This window comes from Callithrix jacchus, chromosome 14 (genome assembly GCF_049354715.1).
Source record: "Callithrix jacchus isolate 240 chromosome 14, calJac240_pri, whole genome shotgun sequence".
Taxonomy (NCBI): Eukaryota; Metazoa; Chordata; class Mammalia; order Primates; family Cebidae; genus Callithrix; species Callithrix jacchus.
The window spans coordinates 14979648-15000796 of NC_133515.1; the positions used below are offsets into that span (position 1 = coordinate 14979648).

At 41.3% G+C, this 21149-nt stretch overlaps 1 long non-coding RNA gene across 1 annotated transcript in view; it reads left to right on the forward strand.

Annotated features, from left to right (window-relative positions):
• The window catches only part of LOC118147226 (uncharacterized), a 75207-nt gene extending 56731 nt beyond the window's left edge, over positions 1-18476 (forward strand). Inside the window, exon 3 of the long non-coding RNA XR_013526373.1 lies at positions 16197-18476. This is a non-coding gene — a long non-coding RNA (uncharacterized LOC118147226). The remainder of the gene's footprint in view (positions 1-16196) is intronic.
• Positions 18477-21149: the final 2673 nt, after the last annotated feature.

The window sequence follows — 21149 nt, forward strand, 5'->3', positions numbered from 1 at the left end:
TATTGAGAGTTTAACAAACAGTTGGAGGTTTTGCAAAATAAGGTTAAGAAAGAGGAAAACTGTACACAGTTGGCCCTCTATATCTATGGGTTTCACATTCATGGATTAAACCAACTGTGGATGTAAAATACTCAGAAAACAAAAGAAAGAAAAAAGAACAATGCAACTATAAAAAAATAAAAATTAAAAAATACAGTATAACAACTATTTACATAGTATTGACATTGTATCTGGTATTGTAAGTAATCTAGAAATGATTTAAAGTATACAGGAGGATGTACATAGGTCATATGCATATACCTGGCCTTTTAATATCAGAGACTTGAGAGTTCATGGGTTTTTAATAGCCCAAGGGGTCCTGGACCCAAATGCCCAAGGGTACTAAGGGACAACTTTATGGTCAAAATGTGCATCATAGGTCTGGCATGATGGCTCATACCTATAATCAGACTGGTCTTGAACTCCTGACCTACAGGATCACCTGGTCAACCTGGTGAAATCCCATCTCTACTAAAATACAAACACACACACACACACACATTAGCCAGGTGTGGTAGTGAACACCTGTAATCCCACCTACTTGGGAGGCTGAAGCAGGAAGAATCACTTGAACACAGGAGGCAGAAGTTGCAGTGAGCTATTGAGCCACTGCACTCCAGTCTGGGTGACAGCGCAAGACTCCATCTTAAAAAAAAATTGTGCCACATGGCTACATACAGTCATAAGACATTGCAAGGGATGTGCTGAAAGGGAAATGCTTCCTGTGATGAGCCAGGTGGTAGGCAGAGTAGAACAGCAGAGCAGGACATAAAGCTGCAGTTTGGGAAGAGAAGTGTGATGGGAACCATGTCCTGGAAGCCTGGGAGATGCACATCTCCCAGGTTCATGGCTGGCTTTGAGGACTTAAAAGGCCCTACCTGTCCCCTGATACAGAGACAATGAAAAACATGAATTTATCCATGAGCGTTTCAAATTAAAAAACAAAGATAAGGAGGATAGTGGAGGAAAAGATGTGGAAGAGAAAGAAAAGGACACCAAAGAAAGGAACCATCCGAGACTTGGAAGCACGAAAAGCTGATTCAGGAAATTCCACCTATCCGAGACCCACACACGTGGTCTTTGGAGAGAGGGAGAGAAGCTTTAAGCAACACAGAAAAGTATGTCCTGTAAAGAAACACGGAAATACAAGTATATAATATTATTATATTAAAAATTTAAGAGCCAATTCTCAAAAAGTCTTTATCCTGAAACCAAGGCTGACTGCACCACGTCTGTTGACAGCTCTTTGGGTGTTCACACCACCCAAAGGCCCAAGTGCAGAGCCCCACAGGCCCTCTCTACCTCCAGCACCCAGGATGCCCTGTCATGGGAGCCATCCCCTCCAGGCATTTGGGGCAGTGTGTTTGATTGCTGTCACTGCACAGAGCAGTGCCGAGTTTGTTCCTATTGGCTGGGCAAGCATCAAGCACAGAACCTAGCATGTTGTAGGTGCTTAACAAGTGTTTTTTGAATAAATGACGGAAGGGGGAAGGAGGGTGTTTGGGTCTAGGGAAGCCTCTACTGTAGCTGAGATCACTCATAGGCGTCATTGTCCACTCAGCCCTCACGGAAGCTAGCTCTGCTTCTCCTCTTGACTGCTCTTTGCATTCCCACCCCAAAGCCCACCATTTAAAAGCATGCTCAAAAAATCACGCGAGGGGGAGTCCCCACAGGAGTTGCTAACAGAAGGATAATCTGCTCAAATTCAATACCTGGGTAGCTTATTTTCTCTTTCATACTTCCAAAGAGCCATTTTTTATCCCCTATCTTTAGAGTTTAAAGAGAAGACTCAAGACATGTACTTTATTTATTTTCTTATTTTCTCTTTTTATTTTATTTCTACGTAATGGTGCTCCAAGCCTGAACACTGAGCCTGACCTGGGTCATATGCACAACACGACAGGTTGAACGTCAATGTGCGGTCATTTGCTTTGCTGGGGACACCTCTTGCCCGCCAGGATGAGCACACATGGCAGTGAACAGCCCCGGCACCCTACGGGAGGAAGATGCCATGATGTCAGCATCCCTTCTGACTCTGAGATGTGTGACATTCACCATGCCAATGTCACTGTCACCTTGCAGATCAGTCTGGGTTTGCTTAGGACAGAAGATTCTGGAATGTGTTCAAGAATTACTCATCTCTAGACTTTTAAAACCCAATACATTTTCATACTACTTGAATTATTACTTTCAAGATGTGTGTTTTTATTTCATTTACCTAGATTGAAAAGAAAAACACATAGTGGGGCTTACTAAGTAAACGGTCACAGAGTTGCAAACCACTTGGATGCGGGCAATTGAAACACACCTTTGTCAGGCCTTGTTCTCCAGCCCACAGCCAGAGGCAGTGCTTGTGACTGTGACAGGCCATGCAGATGCGGTCCTGTTGACCTTTTTATTTTTTTTAAAGAATAGAACTCTCATCTGTGGTTGGTGTTCCTAACACCATCTGCTGTGTCTATCAGAGCTCGGTAAGCAGTTACTATCAGAAGACTCAGGCAGCCAGTGCTGAAATCACCACTCGTCCGGGAATCACGCAATCGAAGGCTCTACTGTGGGAGTTAACGCAGGACAGAGCATCAGTAACATGTGTGTGAATAAGGTTGATTCACCAAGGCCAAGATGAGAGCTACAATCTTCAGCATTGGCATTTTTAAAACCTTTTCATTGAAATATAACACACAGACAGAAAATGTACCCATACCTGGGCACCCTGAACATCAGCCTGATACATCTTCATGTCGTTGTATTCACATTCTTGTTATTGGGATGAATAACTAACTACTTGGAAAATAAACAGAAGCTAAGCACATTTGATTATCAGTCATTACAATGAAAAAAATACCTACAAGCATACAAAAATTTTGTCTTTTAGTGGAGGCTCATTCACAGTGAATGTCCAGTTTTTATATCTGAGAAACCCCTGGAAGGTACAGAAAATCCAGCTAGGTTTTCTATTGTCTCTCACATTCACTTTTCCTTCCAACTCTCTGTCAAAGCTGCATACTGATTTATCCTCTCTGCATATGTTCTTGGGATATTTCTATTAAGTAGGAAAGCAGTATCAGTGAGCATCTCTGTTTTATTAAGTTTGTCAAACAACAGAATATCTGGCCTGTTGGCCAGAATTTGTTAATCTGTTATCACGACTCTATCCAATACATCTTGGAGAGTCTGTTTCCCAGTACGTTCTTGAGTTCATACTTATAAATGGTGTTAATCCACTCAACAGAGGACTAATTGTTGATGTAAAATTTTAGCGCCACTTTCTGCATGTTCTTGTGTTTACCAGGAAACATCCTCCTCTTCACCTTCTATCTCCTCTGCTGGGCTGGTTTAGGATAGGAGCTGACCATTTCTTCCCAAACTGCAGAAGCCAGGGCCATGAGAACTGGAGGAAGAAACTGAGGAGTAAGACTTCTTTTTATTAGGACAGAGTGGGAAAGAAATTCTCTGTCTTTGCCTAACCAAGAACCCTCTTGGACCTGATGTCTTTAAGCATTGCTATGAAATTATATTAATTAAGGAGCCAAGATCCCAGCTGGAGCCTGTCAGTGTCAGTGGTGAGGGTGTGGGTATATCTGGTATGTCTGGCGATTGGAAGACTGGTTGACTCAGAGCCAGCCAGCTTGGGGACTTTTGCTTTAGCTGAAGGAGGAGGGAGAGGGTTGTAGCATGATATTCCCTGCAGAAAAGGATGGAGAGAGAAAAGGGAAAGAGACAGTTTTTAATCTCCTGTCCCTTCTCCCCTCAAGGAGAAGGTCTGACCCTGACAGGAGGTTTGCCATTGGCACAAGCTGCAAACCGGGAGAGACTCCCTGAGACCATGGCAAAAGCAGGGATATTTCAGGGCTAGAGTGACAGTGGGTGACAAAGAGTTGAGGGGAGCAAGGATAGAATGTCGACCTCTCTATGGAGCCCTGAACACCTCAGGTGCCTGCAGGACTTGTATTCATAGGTGGCAGCAGACACAGCTGGGGATACAAAGTAGCATAGGGTCACTCAGAGGGTCATGCTTGATGACAAGCTGGAGACCTGCACAAAGGCGTGACGAGAGCCTGAAGATCTGAGTGATTTTTAGCAAATTGATTCCCATCGGAATTCTCCATCTGGGGAGACCTAGGGCAAATCAGGTTAATTAAATAGTAATTGTATTAGTCTTTCTGAGTTTTGACAGGGTGCCCTGTTTCAGGTAGCAGACACTGTGGCCAAGGTAAGCCCTGACGTTCAGGAAGAGCCTACAGATACTTGCTCTTGTGAGCTAGCCTGAGACAGCTGAGAAATTCAACCACGTCAGGTTGTTCAGCTGAATTTGAGTAGTGGCCGTGGACTGAGGGTAGATGAAAGCTATTTGTCTCCTGCCTCCACAACCCTTTGTTACACAGAAAACAAGACTCGGGCAAAATAATGCCACACAGACATTTATTAGCACAAGGAATAAAAAAAGAATCACGGGGACCCATTCTGAGAAGCTTAGGGAAGTCTCACTCTGTCTTGCACTCTGAATGACAGGCTGGCTCTGTGGCCCACACAGTGATGTCGGTGGCAGGCTGGCAGGCATCCTCTTGTGGGGACTGGGCCAAAACTACTCCATCTCCTTACAGGCATAAGGGTGGTGGGGATCTCAAATCCCTCAAGCCAACCACTGATCTCCAATGCTATTCATTTCACCAATGAGAGGCTGTTTCTAACATCGCTGACACAAATGGTTGGACTCTCCAGGGCACATTTAGAGAATGATACTTGAAGCATTTCCTTTGGAATGTGGGTTCCTAGTGAAAGTCTTTCACCTTATAACTCATCACCCCTGAGGTATGAGTTCTGCCTGGGTTCTCTTAGATGCTAACTGCCATTCCTAGGATGCCTTCTAAAGCAAAGGTGCACACACACGTCACATCCATGGTTGATTGTGAAGTATTTAAGGTAAGCAATATGATATGCTGTATGCATCTACAGCAAGGGTGGCCCTTCACAGAAAATAAAACCATCGGTATCCTCAGACCATTTCTAGAACATACAGCAAACATACATGATGAAAAAATTTTAATATTTGTGCCATCCCTTACAGTGACACTCTAACACAGGAGCCTAACTATCATGTAAGGATAGATATTACTCACTTCAATAATGAAGAGCTCAAGATTTAGAGAGTACAAGAGTTTATGATGAAAAAATACATTAATTTACACATTATCTATTTAACTGGATTAATTGGCCTACTCTGTGCCAAACATTAGCATAGGTGCTTAGATATAGTGATGAACAAGCGTATTTGTCATTTCTTGCTTGGTAACAAATGAACCCAATACTTAGCAGCTTATTATCTCATGGTTCCTGTGGTTCAGGAGTCTGGGCATGGCTTACCTGGGTGCCTCTGGTCCAAAATCTCCCATGAGGTTACAGTCAAGCTGTCAGCTGAGGCTCCATTTGTCTCAAAATACAACAAGGTCAGGAGAATCTGCTTTCAAGCTCACTCCTGCAGGCCTGTCTCCACAGGGCTGCCTTGTTTGGCATCCACCAGCAGGAAAGATTCAAGAGGTATACCCAAAATAGAAGCTGCAGCCTTTCCATTGGTCTCACAAATGACCTCTGATGATCTCTCCCATATTCTAGCATAGCAAGTCAATAAGGTGGGCCCACACCCAAGGGGAAGGGATGGGAGTCCCAGGCAGCAAGGATGATCTGGGGCCATCTTAGAGGCTGCCTACCAGAGACAGCAAGTCCTACCCTGCTGTGAAGGTTTAATCTTTTTTTTTTTTTTTTTTTTTGAGATGGAGTCTTGCTCTGTCGCCAAGGCTGGAGTGCAGTGGCATGATCTCAGCTCACTGTAACCTCCACCTTCCACGTTGAAGTGATTCTCCTGCCTCAGCCTCCCAAGTAGCTGGGACTACAGGCCACGACACCCAACTAATTTTTTTGTATTTTTAGTAGAGATGGGATATCACCATGTTAGCCAGGATGATCTCAGTCTCCTAACCTCATGATCCACCAGCCTTGGCCTCCCAAAGTGCTGGAACTACAGGTGCGAGCCACCATGCCCAGCCCGAAGGTTAATCTTATGGGTCAATTTGACTGCACTAAGGGATGCCCAGATAGTTGGTAAAACACCATTTCTGAGTGTGTGTGGGAGGGTGTTTCCAAAAGAGATTAGCATTTGGATCAGTAGACTGAGTAAAGAAGATCAGCTGTCACCAAGGAGGGTGGCCACCATTCAATCTGCTGAAGGCCCAGATGGAATAAAAAGGCAGCAGAAAGGTGATCTCACTCCATCTCTTCGTGAGCTGGGACATCCATCTCCTCTTGCCCTCAGTCATCAGTGCTTCTGGTTCTCAGGCCTTCAGGCTCAAACAGAACTTACACCACTTGCTCCCCTGGTTGGCATGAGACCCACGCCACCAGCTTTCCTTGGCCAGCTTGCAGATGGCAACTTGTTGGACTTCTCAGCCTCCATAATTGCATAAGCCAGTGTGCAATCTAAATCTCCTCTATAATCTATGTATAAGTATGGCTCTATTTATCCCATGTGTTCTGTTTCTCTGGAGAATCCTGACTAATACAATTGCCCTGGTCCCAGGAGCTTGAGATGATGACTCTTGTCATAGAGACAACAACTACAGCTGTAGAAGACAACTGTTAATCAAATAATTCCACTGTGTTGAGTTAGAATTGATTGATATGCTACAGGGGCAAGGTGTAGGATGTTGCAAGGGTATATAAGAGAGGAGCCTGAGCAAGTTTGAAGGTAATGGTTTCCTCTGAAGAAATTATGTTTGAATGAAATTTGGAGGGATGGGAGTTCCAGAAGGGGGCAGCAGGGAAGAAGGAGTGGGTACAGTCTGTGCAAAGGGTCCAAAGTGGAAAGCAACTTGGCTTTGTAAGGAAGTGAGGGAAGGTAAGTGTCTTCATGAAACTATCCACTTGGTTTCAGGTAGCATAGAAGTCATTTTCTCTCCAGGAACACTACATGAATAAGCAGCCCAGGACTGGGGTCATGATTCAGCTTCATGTCCAAGAAGCCAGGATTCTTCCCCCTTATCCCTCCCTTGCTGGAGGGCTGCCCTTGTCCTCAGAATTTATATTAGCTGCACCCACATCTGTGCTCTAAGCAGCAGAGTTGGGGAATGGGGCAAGAGAAGGAAGAAAGACATATTATCCTTTTCTTTTCAGAATATGACCTAGAAGGTGCACCCTGGTGTGAATTTAGTTACATAACCAAACCTGGCTGCAAGAGATCCTGGAAATGTGGTCTATTCTGGGCACCCATGTATCAAGATAAAAACTGAAGATTCTGTTCTCTGCTATGGTTTGTTCCTTTGTCCCTGAAAAGAATTGTGCATATCTCTCCTTTGGAACACACTCACTGACTTCCCAAGTCATAAAATCCCAGCCTAAATCTGGATACTGCATCTGATTCAAAGTTTCAGGATTTCTTGTCAATAAAATTCTTCCAATTTGGAATTCCCTCCAGCAGGCCCAGATGTAGAACTCTATTGCAGTGACCCATGAACTAAGAGACAAATGATCTGTCTTTGACATATCTATTATACAATGGAAGAGAAGGAATCAAGTGTTATGGGTTGAATTGGGTCTCCCTAAAATTCATATGTTGAAGTTCTAACCCTCAGTCACTCAGAATGTGATCTTATTTGGAAATAGGGTCCTTGCAGCTATAATCAGTTAAGATGAGGCCATGCCAGTGGAGGGTGGACCCTAATGCAAGGTGACCGGTATCCACATAACATGAGGACGCCTGGACACAGGAACACACAGAAAGAACATCTTGTGAACAAAGAAGACAGACACGGTGTGATGCCGTTACAAAACAAGGAACACCCTAGGTCACCAGCAAACCACCAGGAGCCAGGAGAGAGGCCTGGAGCAGAGTCTTCCTCATAGTCTCTGAAGGAGCCAATTCTGCCAACACCTGGATCTCAGGCTTCCAGCCTCCAGAACTGGAAGATGACACTAAGCCACCTAGTTTGCAGCACTTTGGGGTAGCCCTAGTGGGCTAATACATTGAGTAATTGTAATAGCACTCTCCTGCCCCAATCTGTAAAGAGAAAGATGAAAAATTTCCAGTGACCGCTCATTCATGAAAACATTTTATGTGCGCCTCCCTGCCTGTGGAGTATAGTGTGCACTGTGTGTGCGTGCACATTGGACCGTCTGGCAGCTCCATATCCTGCTCGCTGGGAGGAACTTCCCTGCCCATTGTCTTCAGCGTTCCTGGACTTGGACATCTGGACTTGATCCATTGGCCTCTGTGGCAGCCTCTGAGATGAGTACTGGTGTGTTTGTCCTTGGCAGCTGTCCAGCTTTCAGAGCCCATTCCTGCCAGCACCACTCCACAGGCCCAGGAGTGGCTCTAGGGGTTGAATGGTCACAGGTTTGGGCAGGCCAGACATCTGATTTGGCAATGTAGTTGCCTCAAAAACTCAGTCATCTCCTGCCTATCAATCCCATGTGCAATTAGCAACAGTTTTTAAGCTTTGGTTTTTTATTTACTGGCCCTGTGTTCTATTTACTCTCTTTCTCTCAACTGAATGACAGCACTTGGAGATTCCTGAGACAATAGGCTTGAGAAAGGAGGCCACACAATGTATTTGACTGGACTCCCATTTACCCCCTCCTCTCCTCCCCACTTTCCCATCTTCTCTTCCCCTTCCTTGTCTTTTCCCCTTTCTTCCTGTTCCCTCTTCCTCCTCTTCTCCCTCCCCCATCTCCTCCCCACTTCCTTCTTCTTCTTTTCTCTCTCTCTCTCTCTCTCTCCCCCTCTCTCTCTCCCTCTCTCTCTCATTGTCTGGCATAAGGGAAAAATTATATACACACAGGGGTAGCCCAAAAGGACTTTGAATCACAAACTTATCTCTTAAGCATGTAGCTTCACTTACGATGGTTTCATTATGAGGCATGCGAACAGCTGACTTCTGATTGACTTATTTATTTTATTTTCTTCTTCTGGATATTTTTTTGTGTGTTTGAGATGGACTCTTGCTTTATCACCCAGGCTGGAGTGCAGTGGCGCAATCTCAGCTCACTGCAACCTCCACCTCCCAGGTTCAAGCAATTCTCCTGCCTCAGCCTCCTGAGTAGCTGAAATTACAGGCACGCGCCACCACACCCAGCTAACTTTCATGTTTTTAGTAAAGACGGGGTTTCAACATGTTGGCCAGGCTGGTCTTGAACTCCTGACCTCAGGGTGATCCACCTGCCTCAGCCTCCCAAAGTACTGGGATTATAGGTGTGAGCCACCATGCCCAGCCACAGCTAACTTTTGAATGCGGTCTCTCAGTCAACCTAGATTTTATGCCACAGACATTGAGTTCCACCCTTTGCAGCACAAAATCCCCTTCCATCACTGCTTGCCAACTGACAATCTACAATGTGAGTTTGTCTCTCCCTTTTAGGCCTTTTGCAAAAAGCAGCAAGAAGCAGCCAACACCCAACAGAGTTTTCGATTTACCCAACTAATTTTCCGTAGAGCTAACATTTGGTCAGTATGTGATCTAGCTCCCAGGTTATTGCAGAATATGGTTTTACCAAGCATTCTACCATACCATAAAAAGGGGCACTTGCCTTCCAGCCTGTAATTTCTGAGTCTTTGAAATGGCTTCCACCTGAAGTCAATGCCACAGATTTTAGACACTTCTAGTGTCAGATTCTATTTTATTTGGGAATGCTATACATGTAGCTATATGTAAAAGGGATATATAAATTTGACATAAAGTAAATAGGCATTCGTTCTCACTTATATAACTGTCTAACATTAAGTGATCCGGAGCTGCTATGTAGCTTTCACCATCAAGTCATTTGCAGTTGTCTTATAGTCTCTAAGGTGTTACTCTCAGCCCTATGATCCAAGAAGTCTCCCTCCACATTCAGACTCCAAGCAGCAGGATCAGGAAGAGGGAAGACAGGCACACCTCCTCCCTGAGGGAAAGCTTGGATGGTACATTATGGCTAGTTTTGATCAATTGCAGCTCATAGCAACTACTCAGCCCCTAGTCTCAAGACAGGCAGCCATACTTGCCAGCAGCTTCTGACATCCAGAGTGGGCAAAAAGGACCCTTCTCCTCTGACTGAAGAAACTTCCAGGGGATTTTAAGAGCCAGCACCCTCCTCTCACTTCATTTTTCTCATTTTTCCTATTTTGGGAGCCAAACATTAAAACTCTAGGATATTCAGAAGTGACCAAATATTCAGGAATTTAGAAAGTCACAGTGCATGCTCAAGGATAGATGCAGGCCTTTAAAAAGACCTTAAGTTTATACCTCATGCTAATCCCTGGTACAGAGAAAGCCTACAAAAATCACAGAACAAAAACAAAAATAGAAATCAACAAACTCTGAGGAAGGGGAAGAATCTGATTTCCAGGTTGTTATATTATTAGATTCAAATGTCCTGTTTTCAATTTAATAAAAGATCATAAGGCATACAAAGAAACAGGAAAGTATGGTTCATTCAGAAAGAAAAACTAAACCAACAGAAATCATCCCAGAGAAAGACCAGATGACAAACTTGCTAGAAAAAGACTTTAAAACAGTTGTATTGAAGATGCTACAAAAAAAAAACCTAAAGGAAATCATGGAAAAAGTCAAGAAAATGATTTATGTACAAAACAAAACTATCAATCAAAGACACCAAAAAGATATTCTGGAACAGAAAATACAATAACTAAAATGAAAAATGTCCGAGAGTAATTTGAGGGCAAATTTGAGCAGGCAGACGAAAAAAATCAGTTAACTTGAAGTTGAGACAATTGAAATCATTGACCCTTAAAAACACACAGAAAAGTAAACAGAGCCTCAGAGACCCATGGGATACTATCAAGTGGACCAACATACATTCTGGGAGTTCCAGAAAGAGAAAAGAGAGAAAATGGGGCAAAGAGATTTTTGGAAAAAATAATGACTAAAAGTTTTCCAAATTTGATGGAAGACATAAACATCCAAGAAGCTCAATGAACTCCAGGTAGGATGAACTCAATGAGACTCACATCAAGACATATTATAAACAGGCTGTCAAAGGCCAAAGACAGAGAGAATCATGAAAGCTACAAGAGATAAATAACTTATCACATGCAAGGTATTGTCAATAAAATTATCAACAGATTTCTCGTCAGAAATTCTAGAGGCCAGACAGCAATGTGCTGATATATTCAAAGTGCTGAAAGGAAAAAAACTGTCAGGTGAGAATCCTATGTCCAGCAAAACTATTCTTTAAAAGTGAGGAATAAAGTAACACATTCCCAGCTGAGCATGCTAGCTCACACCTGTAATCCCAGCACCTTGGGAGGCAGATTACCTGAAGTCAAAAGTTCAAGACCAACATGACCAACACGGAGAAACCCCATCTCTACTAGAAATACAAAAATTGGCAGGGCATGGTGGCACATGCCTGTAATCCCAGCTACTCAGGAGGCTGAGGCAGGAGAATTGCTTGAACCTGGGAGTCAGAGGTTGCAGTGAGCCAAGACTGTGCCATTGCACTCCAGCCTGGGCAATAAGAGCAAGATTCTGTCAAAAAAAAAAAAAAAAGACATTCCCAGATAAACAATAGCTTAAGGAATTTGTTACCACCAGACCTACCCTGAAAGAACTGCCAAAAAGAGTCCTTAACGTTGAAATGAAAGGACACTCGAGAGCATCTTGAAGCAGTATGATGCAATAAAGAACTCAGTAAAGGTAAATACATGGGAAGTTATAAAAGCTGGTATGACTGGAACTGTGGTTTGTAACTCTGATTTTCTTTTCTACATGATGTAAGACATCAATCCATTTTAAAAAGTATTTGTTTGGTTTTGGCCATGCAATATTTAAACATGTAATTCTGAAATTAAATTTAAAAAACTACTACTTCCTGGGGGTAGGGAAGGGACTGCATAGGAGCAGAGCAGATTTTTTTTAATTGAATTTAAGTTGCTGTAAATTCAAATCAGAGTGTTATACCCTTAGGATGTTAAGGGTAATCTTCATGGTAATCACAAAAAATATAGCTGTAGCGTATACACAAAAGGAAGAGAGAAGAGAGTTTAAACATTTTACTACAAAAAGTATCAATTAACACAAAATAGTAATGCAAGAAATGAAGTACAAAAAAGCATAAGGCATGCAGAAAACAAACAGCAAAATGACACAAGTAAGCTTCTCCTTATCACTAATTAAGTGTAAATACTTTAAAATTTCAAATCAAAAGACAACAATTGGCAAAAATACACTTAAAGAAAAACATACATGATTCAACAATGCACAAGAGGCTTACTTTAGCTCTAGGGACCAAATAGGTTGAAAGTGAAGGGACAAGAAGATATTCTATACAAATAGTAACCAGAAGAGAGCAGCAGTGGTTATAAACAAGGTAGTCACAAAAAGACAAATACTGTATGGTTCCATTTGTATGAGGTACCTAGAGTAGTCTAATTCTGAGGCAAAGTGGAATGGTGCTTGCCAGTGGCTGGGGAGAAAGGAGACTGGGGAGATAGTGTTTAATGGATACAGAGTTTCAGTTTTGCAAGATAAGAGTTCAAGAGATGGAGGATAGTGATAATTGCACAACAATGTAAATGTACTTAATACTACTGAACTCTGCACTTAAAAATGATAAAGATGGAAAATTTTATGTTATGTGTATTTTCCCATGATTTTTAATAATGTGTTATTTTAAAAATCAGTCCAGAACAAGAGGCACAAACCAGACAGTCCCAGGCCAGCCTGGACACAGGTCACCTATGGAAAGATTTTGGACTTTTAGAAAGATAAGAAGCTACTGACCAATTCTAACTAAGGAAGGACATGATGTTATTTGAGTTGTTTAGAAAAGCATTTTGACTATGCAGAATTGACAGGGAGGGGAGTACACTCAAACCCCAGTCTTCTGTCTACGAACACAATTGATTATTTAAGATCATGGAAAGACTAATTTGCCCCCAAGCAGCCATTTCTCAGCCCACTCTGATGCTTTTGTTTTCATTCCTTTGGATTAACTCTAAGATTTGTCTCCAAGAAGTATCGCATTTCACAGCTTTGGACTCATATTAACAGAAATTTCAACACTATGGAATAATTATCAATCCTTCTTTATAATCTCTAAACAAAACAGTTTTCAAATTCATTTTTCACTTCCAACTCTTCATAACTCATGTCCTCATCTTTTGGTCTATTCATCCTTTCTGTTTCTGAATTGATTTTACTCTTTGTCTGAAATCTTGCATTTCACTTTTGAGCTGCCTATAACTCTGTTTCATGAAATGTAACATCTGCAGGCCACACTATTCACTAGTTCCATTAACCAGTCCCGAAATTTTGCCAGTTTGTAAAAGGTGATTAGTTTCACTTCTTCCTTTGTGAATCTAGGGAATTATGAAAATAGCCCTGTGTATCTATTAATTGCAGCAGATTTCAAAATTAAAGTAGGGAGCATTGTAGACATGGCGACTTTTGCACTGCAAAGATATTTTAATCCAGCAACTTTCAGTGTAATTTAAAGAATTTGCAATTTAAGTTCTAGGATGAAGCCCTTTAATGAGAAGGCAATCCTTGGAAAAGTGAATACTCACTCCTAGCCTACCTTAGAGCAATCTAGGGTTTTCTGTTCTGAATTTTGTACTCATGCTAACAAGTGGTTAGAGGAACTGGGAAACCAACTTCTCCACAAGCAAATCCAGTCTTCACCTTGGTTGGTATTATTGGATATCATCTGTGCCTGGGAAAGGTAGCCCTTTATGCCTTTATTAGAGAACACTTTCGTTGATTTGTATCTCAGATCGTTGCATGAGAATAAAGTGAGAAGGATATTAAGTGAAAATGAACATAGAATTGATTCTGGGTTTGGAAGGATGTGCTTGTGAGATTGTAAATAAGAGAAGAAGGAAAATGAATGGGTAAGAAATTCCCAAGCTTTCCTCTTACTCTCCTGACTATTGTCCCTTACACTATCCTTCAAATAGAAGCAAAAGAGGGTAGAGAAGAGGCCACTGGACCAATCAAACAGATACTGTCTGTATTATGCAGAACTGGGTGCTACAACTATGAGCCACACAGAACCTAGAGAAGGTGTAAGAGAAACATCTTCAAAAGCAAAAAAAAAAAAAAAAAAATTAAAATCGTAAAAATAATACCATAAAGGAAAGCTAAATGGTTAGTGATTATTTAGTCTAGAATAAAAGCTAAGGAGAAAAAACTATGAACTTTCCTCAGAGTTAGAAGAATAGCTTCTGGCTAAACTCCCACTCTGACAGAACCAGAGAAAATTAGCCCAGCCACAAAGTGCTTAGACTTCAAGGCAGAATTTCCCAATGACGAGTTATTTTGTGTGTTTGTTTAAGAAACCATTTTGGACAAGGGTCTTAGTCAGTTCATGTTGCTATAACAAAATACCATAAACTGGGTTGTGTTAACAGCAAATGTTTATTTCTTACAGTTCTGGCGACAGGGAAGTCCAAGATCAAGGCACTGGCAGATTTGGTTCTTGTCCTGATTCACAGAAGATTGTCCTCACAGTGCCCTATCATAGTGGGAAAGGCAAGGGATCCCTCTAGGGTCTCTTTTAAAAGGGCACTAATCCCACTCATGAGGACTCTGCCTACAAAACCTAACCCCCTCTTAATACCATCATTTTGGGCATTAGAATTTCAACGCATGGCTTTTGGGGGCACACAGGCATCCTTTTCATAACAATGAGATCAGGAACGCTTCCTTTTGTTGACCTTTTAAAGACACACACAAACAAAGATGAGAAGTCAGGGAGAAAGAAAAGGAGAAGGGGTGAAGAGAGAGAAAAAGGATGGGGATTTAACTCTCTGATAAATGCTAACATGTTTACAGTTTTTAAAAACTTGGTCAGGTGCAGTGTTATCCCAGCACTTTGAGGGCATTAGAATTGCTTGAGCCAAAGAGTTTGAGACCACCGTCGGCAGCATAGTGAGACATCTATCTCTACAAAAAAAAATTTTGGTCAGGTGCCTCAGCTTGTACCTGTAAGTCTGAAGGCTGAGACAGCAGGATTGTTCAAACCCAGGAGTTTGAGGCTGCAGTGAGGTGTAATTGTGCCAGTCTACTCCAGCCTGAGCGACAGAGTGAAACCATGTCTCAAAAAAAAATATCGAGTTGACTGAATGAGGAGTTAGGGGAGGGAAAGAAAAGCCAAGATTTGCTAACTTTCCCCTACCATACTTTAGGCCAGAGCTTATATAATATTTACAGCACACTTAAAAGTGGAGAAATGAAAGCAGACATTATGGTCCTCCTTTTAAAATGACATCCAGTGAGGAAATTGATGCACAGAGAAATTAAGTAACTCCCCTAAGGGCACACAGATCACTGATGGACAAAACAATGCTCAGCATCAGGTCTGACTGAGTCCAAATCCCATGTGCTGCCATGCCTGTATTAGGGCATGCTGGGGTCAGCAACGGCGTCTGGGGCCCAGAATTGCTCAGTGGCCCAGCGTGTCCCAGGGGCACCCTCAGGTGAGCTGTGGGCTCCTCTGTGTTTCCTGCACTGCTTCTTCACTTCCGGAACTGGTCTTGCAGAATCCTGTAGTCCACTAGTTAATATAAAACGTGTATTTCCGCTTATGGGTTAATGAGTATTGTAATAGGTGGTGTAAAAGATATCTCTGTGCAAGGTAAAAATTCAAATGTTACAGAAAAATATAAAAGATAAGGAAAAGTTTTTCTTTCTTCTCCCAACCCTCCCTTTCCACAGAGGAAATCGCTATTAGAGTTTTGTATGTGCTTTTCTTGAAAAATGTCCTAAACATATAACCAGCTAGATCCAGTTTGTCTAACTGGGTCAAAAAACTTGCCTTTATTAATTATGAAGAAAACAGGAATCTTAATGCCCCTCGTACAGTAGAATCTTTCTGATGTTATTATTTTTTAAATGTGTTTCGGGGAAACCTTATGCCTCAACATCTTAAAGAAGTGATGGATATTACGAGAGTTTGAGGATAATAATCATGAGAAAGTAATTTCTTTGTGTGTTTTTATTATCTTTTAAATGCAACTGATTAATGGCAATTGTTTTGGATTGGGCAATGTAAGAACTTCTTTATATATATATTACATAATCTTCACAACATCCTTACCATTACAGTTTTACAGAGAGGACCCATGGAATCCTTGATGAGATATGCCTTTTTTGCTTTGTTTTTTTCAGACGGAGTCTCACTCTGTTGCCCAGGCTGGAGTGCAGTGGCATGATATCAGCTCACTTCATTCTCCACCTCCTGGATTCAAGTGATTCTCCTGCCTCAGCTTCCCAAGTATGTGGGACTAGAGGCGAGCACCACCATGCCTGGCTAATTTGTACTTTTAATAGAGACAGGGTTTCTCCATGTTGGCCAGGCTGATCTTGAACTCCTGATCTCCAGTGATCCACCCATCTCGGCCTCCCAAGTGCTGGGATCACCAGTGTGAGCCACTGCTCCTGTCTGAAGATAAGTCTCTTAACGTCTTACAGCAATAAGGGATGAAAGGAGGAATTGAACCTGGGCAGCAGAATCTCTGATCCTGAATTTCTAACCACAACACAGACCAACCACCATTCATTGCAAAGATGTTAAATTCACCTTGGAAAATGGAGAAAAGAAGAAAAATGACACTCAGAGATTATTCACCCAAATAAAATTCATGTTCGCCTTTACTTGGTCTGTTTCCTACAGTGACTTTCTTTTCAGAACTTCAGATCTAGACACAGAACCCTGTAATTGATACAGTTGCCTGGTTTATGAACAGATTCACAATAGGTAAGGAATTCAGCCACTGTTGGTTACACAGAAAATAATGAACTCATCTGAAAAACAAAAAACGACTATTCTGAAAAATACCGAATTTGCTCTGTCACTAAGTGGAGGAGGGGAATGAGTGATATACTTGCTCATGGCTTTCTCCCAAGGGCCAGTTCCAGCAGGGACCCCAAAATGGGGACAGTGGATGAGCCAGCCAGTAATCAGACCTTTGGGAGCTGGGATGGCAGCTGGATGCCAGTGGCCAAGCCTCTTTCAGCCCCTGACAGCCAGCTGACCCTGCCCCACTCCCAAAAACCAAAGAGTGCTTAGTGACACAATTACCAACCACCACCATCTCCTGTTTTGGGTTGACTAAGAACCACAGGGCTGCTGTGCGGCTAAATACAATACTGTCAAATTTTGAGTCCTTACAAAGAAAAAAATACTTGCTATACTTAAGCATCACTGTGTTTATAACTGAATCATTATTCAGGTGGGGTTGGCAGCTAGAGAAATTGACTTACAAACTGTCTAGCTGGGTCTAGGTGCTTGTTTTTATTAATTATGAAGAAAGCAGGAATCTTAATATTGCTCTTACATTAGAGCCTTTCGGATGTTACTATTTTTTAAATGGGCTTAAGGAAAACTGACTGAAAAGTGTGACTTGCAAATAGCATTCTGAGAAAGCTGCTAATCAATACATATTTCATAGCACTCCTGAATAAGGTCAGATATAAATAGCAGCACAAACATTTAAGAGCTATTCTCACTGAAAAAAAATTAATTAATTGGTGTTATACACAAAGGACTTCTCTATTTATTTATTTATTTTTTTGGTAACCAGCACAGCTTTAATTACAAGTAATTGTTCTCCAAATCAGGCTGCTCATAAGTTCTACATTCTAGACAGTGATTATGCATCAGTATCCTAATCTATCACTTTTATTATTTTAGTCATTTGGGTGTGTAACTTTGTATTAAATTCAGACAACAAACTCTGCAGTTCCCACTGTTACTTGCTGTCAACGTATGCCTTTTTAAAGCACAATAGGGTTGGATGGCTTAGATTTACATTCATTTACTTTTACTTAGGAAAATAATAGTATATTATTGTGGGGTTTGCTGACTTCTAGGTAAATACGGTGGCATTAGATGTACAGGGAGCTGGGTTTGTCCCTAGTTAATCAGGAATTGTAGTAGGTGTCTCTATAGAAATGCATTTGTTACTGTATTGTAATGAGCTGGAGTTGGCAGAAATTCCCCTGCAGAAATCTCCTCGTGAAGTAATAGGAGCCTATTCCTTACCTCATTCATACATTTCTTCTCTCTCAAGTTAGACATTAGAAATGTCGCCTAGATTACTGAACTCCAGTACACTGTTCACTCTCTATGCAGGATTTGTATATCTGAGTAAATTTCAAAAAAAACTCGAAAGCCTTCCCAGGACATCTGATGGGAATACATTAGATGCACCTTGTCCTTGTGGATGACACCACTGTTTTGTTTCTGATCTTATGCATGCAGGCAGATACTCTTTATTTCCTATGAAATACGTGTCCTTCAATGCAAGACAAATGGTGATGAGCTTTGTCCCTTTCTAAGTTGCTTTTTGGTGTGATGTTCTAATTGCTATACCACAGAGTTTTAAATGAAAAAACTTGAATTGCAAATTCTATCCATACTTATAAAAAAATAAAACAATATAATTATATTTTTGGTAATCACTTATTCATTTGAATAACTCTCATAAAGCACACACACAACCACAAATATTTTAAACTACACAAATATAAAATGTTGTGGAGGAAGGGGTTATTTACAATGTTAGAAAACAATGCTGTTGCCAGAAAAATTTTCTTGGGGTTGCAAAGTAGGTCTGATAATGGAAAATACATAATCTGAAGACAAACTATGCTTTATGCATTTTGAACCTTATTAAAAATTATAAATTTTGAAAAAAATTTATGTTTAAACTAATAATTTTCTTTATTTTTTATTAAGCTTCCTTGTTAGATGCACATAATATAGATTTTAACTAGCTCAGAATTAGATTGCTTTGTCTACTCTATTCTATCTTTCTTTTCCAGGTTAAGTTTTTTATTGATATAGTGGGAATTTTGCCTAAGCACAAAACTGCCAGTAATTTCACAGCATTTATTGAGGGACTTCTGCGATTATAGATATTCAGTGAGTATAGGACTCATGAGAAAAAAAAAGAAGATCATGGTGATAAAGGATATAGTCCTGTCCTCCTGAAGGAGTTAACAATCCACACAATAACACATGCATGCACAATAACACACACACAAGCACACAGAGCACTTGCTCCAGATAAGAACATGAATATAATAAAACTGGAAAACAGATTTTACAAGCCAAAGGCCCTCTGGAGGTGGAAGGACCAGATTTACGGTGAGGTTGATTTGGAGAGTTTCTAGAAACATCACAAAATGAATAACATAGATTGTCATCAGATAAAGAAGTCCCAAGTTTGATTAAATGTTTCTTATTTCATAAAGGTTATTTAACCAACGCTTACCAGTACTAGAGTTTTTACTTAAATGGAAACCTTAGAAAGTTGTTTGGGCATGAGGTGGAACAGACTCCGGGGTGACTGAATGACAAATTCCCAGGCCAGAATGAACAAATCTAGAGCGAAAGGAAGCTGAGATTGGTGAGAAGACACAGTGTCTGTCTGAACTAGTGAAAAACAAGACCGGAAGTTCCAGGAGAAGAAGGAATGGAGGAAGGAGAAACTTTTAAAAGCAGGCAGCATTGCTCTAACACGCCATAGGGCACTAAGGGTCTCACTGGGATTTTCACATTGGATACTCTCACTTTCCATATCTTCTTGCTGATGCCACTTAAATCCAGTCACCCAAATCAAAGATCAGTAAAAAGGAGACATGGATAATATTTAATATGTGTTTAGCCTCTGCCTACAGAACCTGAAACACGTCAATTTAGTGAAAAATAAGCAGTTATCTGACGTATTTGGGGGTGGGGAATCAAGCACTTATTTACATTTTTAATTTCCCTTCCCCTATTAGTGAACGTTAGTGTGTTGTCTAAAACTACAGTAATCCAGGGATGATCCTGCCTTTGAACACGTACAGAACCATTAAGGCAAACAGCACCTCACTTGTGGAAGTGGGAAGCACTGACTCTGTTTCCAGTTATTTACGTGAACAAGAAGCTGGACATGACCATATTCCAAACTGATGTGCTTTTACGTATAGCTTTTCTGTCACAGTGTTGCACATAGTGGGTACTAAGTAAATGATTTTGAATTAGAGAGGCTAATTTGCCTCTTTTCAATATGATTCATACCATATGCAAAAAAAAAAAAAAAAAAAAAAACCCAAAAAACAAAAAAACTCCAGCAACACATCCGTGAACCAAGAGAGTTAATGTGCGAGAGCTTTACCTTTCAAGGCACACAGAGAGCCAAGGCAGAGGTTTTGATTGCACGGGCAGCCCCAGATCAGCCCTTGGCTGGATTAAACACACTTCTAGATATTGTGTTTGTTGCTATTTTGTTGTAAGCGATAGGAGGTCCCTTTGGTAAAAATTAAAGAATTATAAGCAAAACAATAAATAGATATTGTTAGGACTCTGAGAATCTAATTTACAAGTACCCATTTAACATTTTTAACTATAAAATTTAGATATCCACGTTTACTTTTATCATGGCCATGCAAAATTGTGTGGAAGGAGAGATGATTTACAGTGTCAGAAAACAATGCTGTTGCTGAGAAATTTTCTTAGAGTTTCAAGATGGGTCAGATAATATTTTGGCCATGAAATAAACAGCATGAGTAAGGCCTGATGAGGATGAAGCAGCTGAAATAACTGCCACACCGAACATAAATGAAAAGGATCCATTCTGCATATGCAACTCCAGCGCTTTCAGTGAAATGAGGGTTTTACTACTTTTGCCAGATCCCGGAAAGTTTTACACTAATAGAGCCCAGGGACAGTGCGGCAGTGAATCGGAAGAATCAGGCAATGGAGGAATCCAGTGGATTTTGGGAAGAAAATTCAAGGGGAACTGTGGTGCCGTAAAAGGCACGCTGTCTTTCTGAAGAGGTGTTGTTTCGATCATTGCATAGGTAGAGGCTGCTTTGAGTGCGGAATTCAACACACCAAGATGGCTGTTATGGACAAGGAGCAGCCACGAGAAGGAAAGGGGCAGATCTGTGACCCAAGCTGCAGCCCTTGAAACGGGAATAATCCTTATCTTCCATGTGTGCTGTGTGTGACACAATCTTCCCAGGCAGGGAACTGGCCAAGCCCCTGTTCCACCGGAGGGGACTGTAGCTTTGCTTCACCCTCCCTGCCTGCTTAATCGCTGGTTCAAATGACAATCCACCACAGGCAAG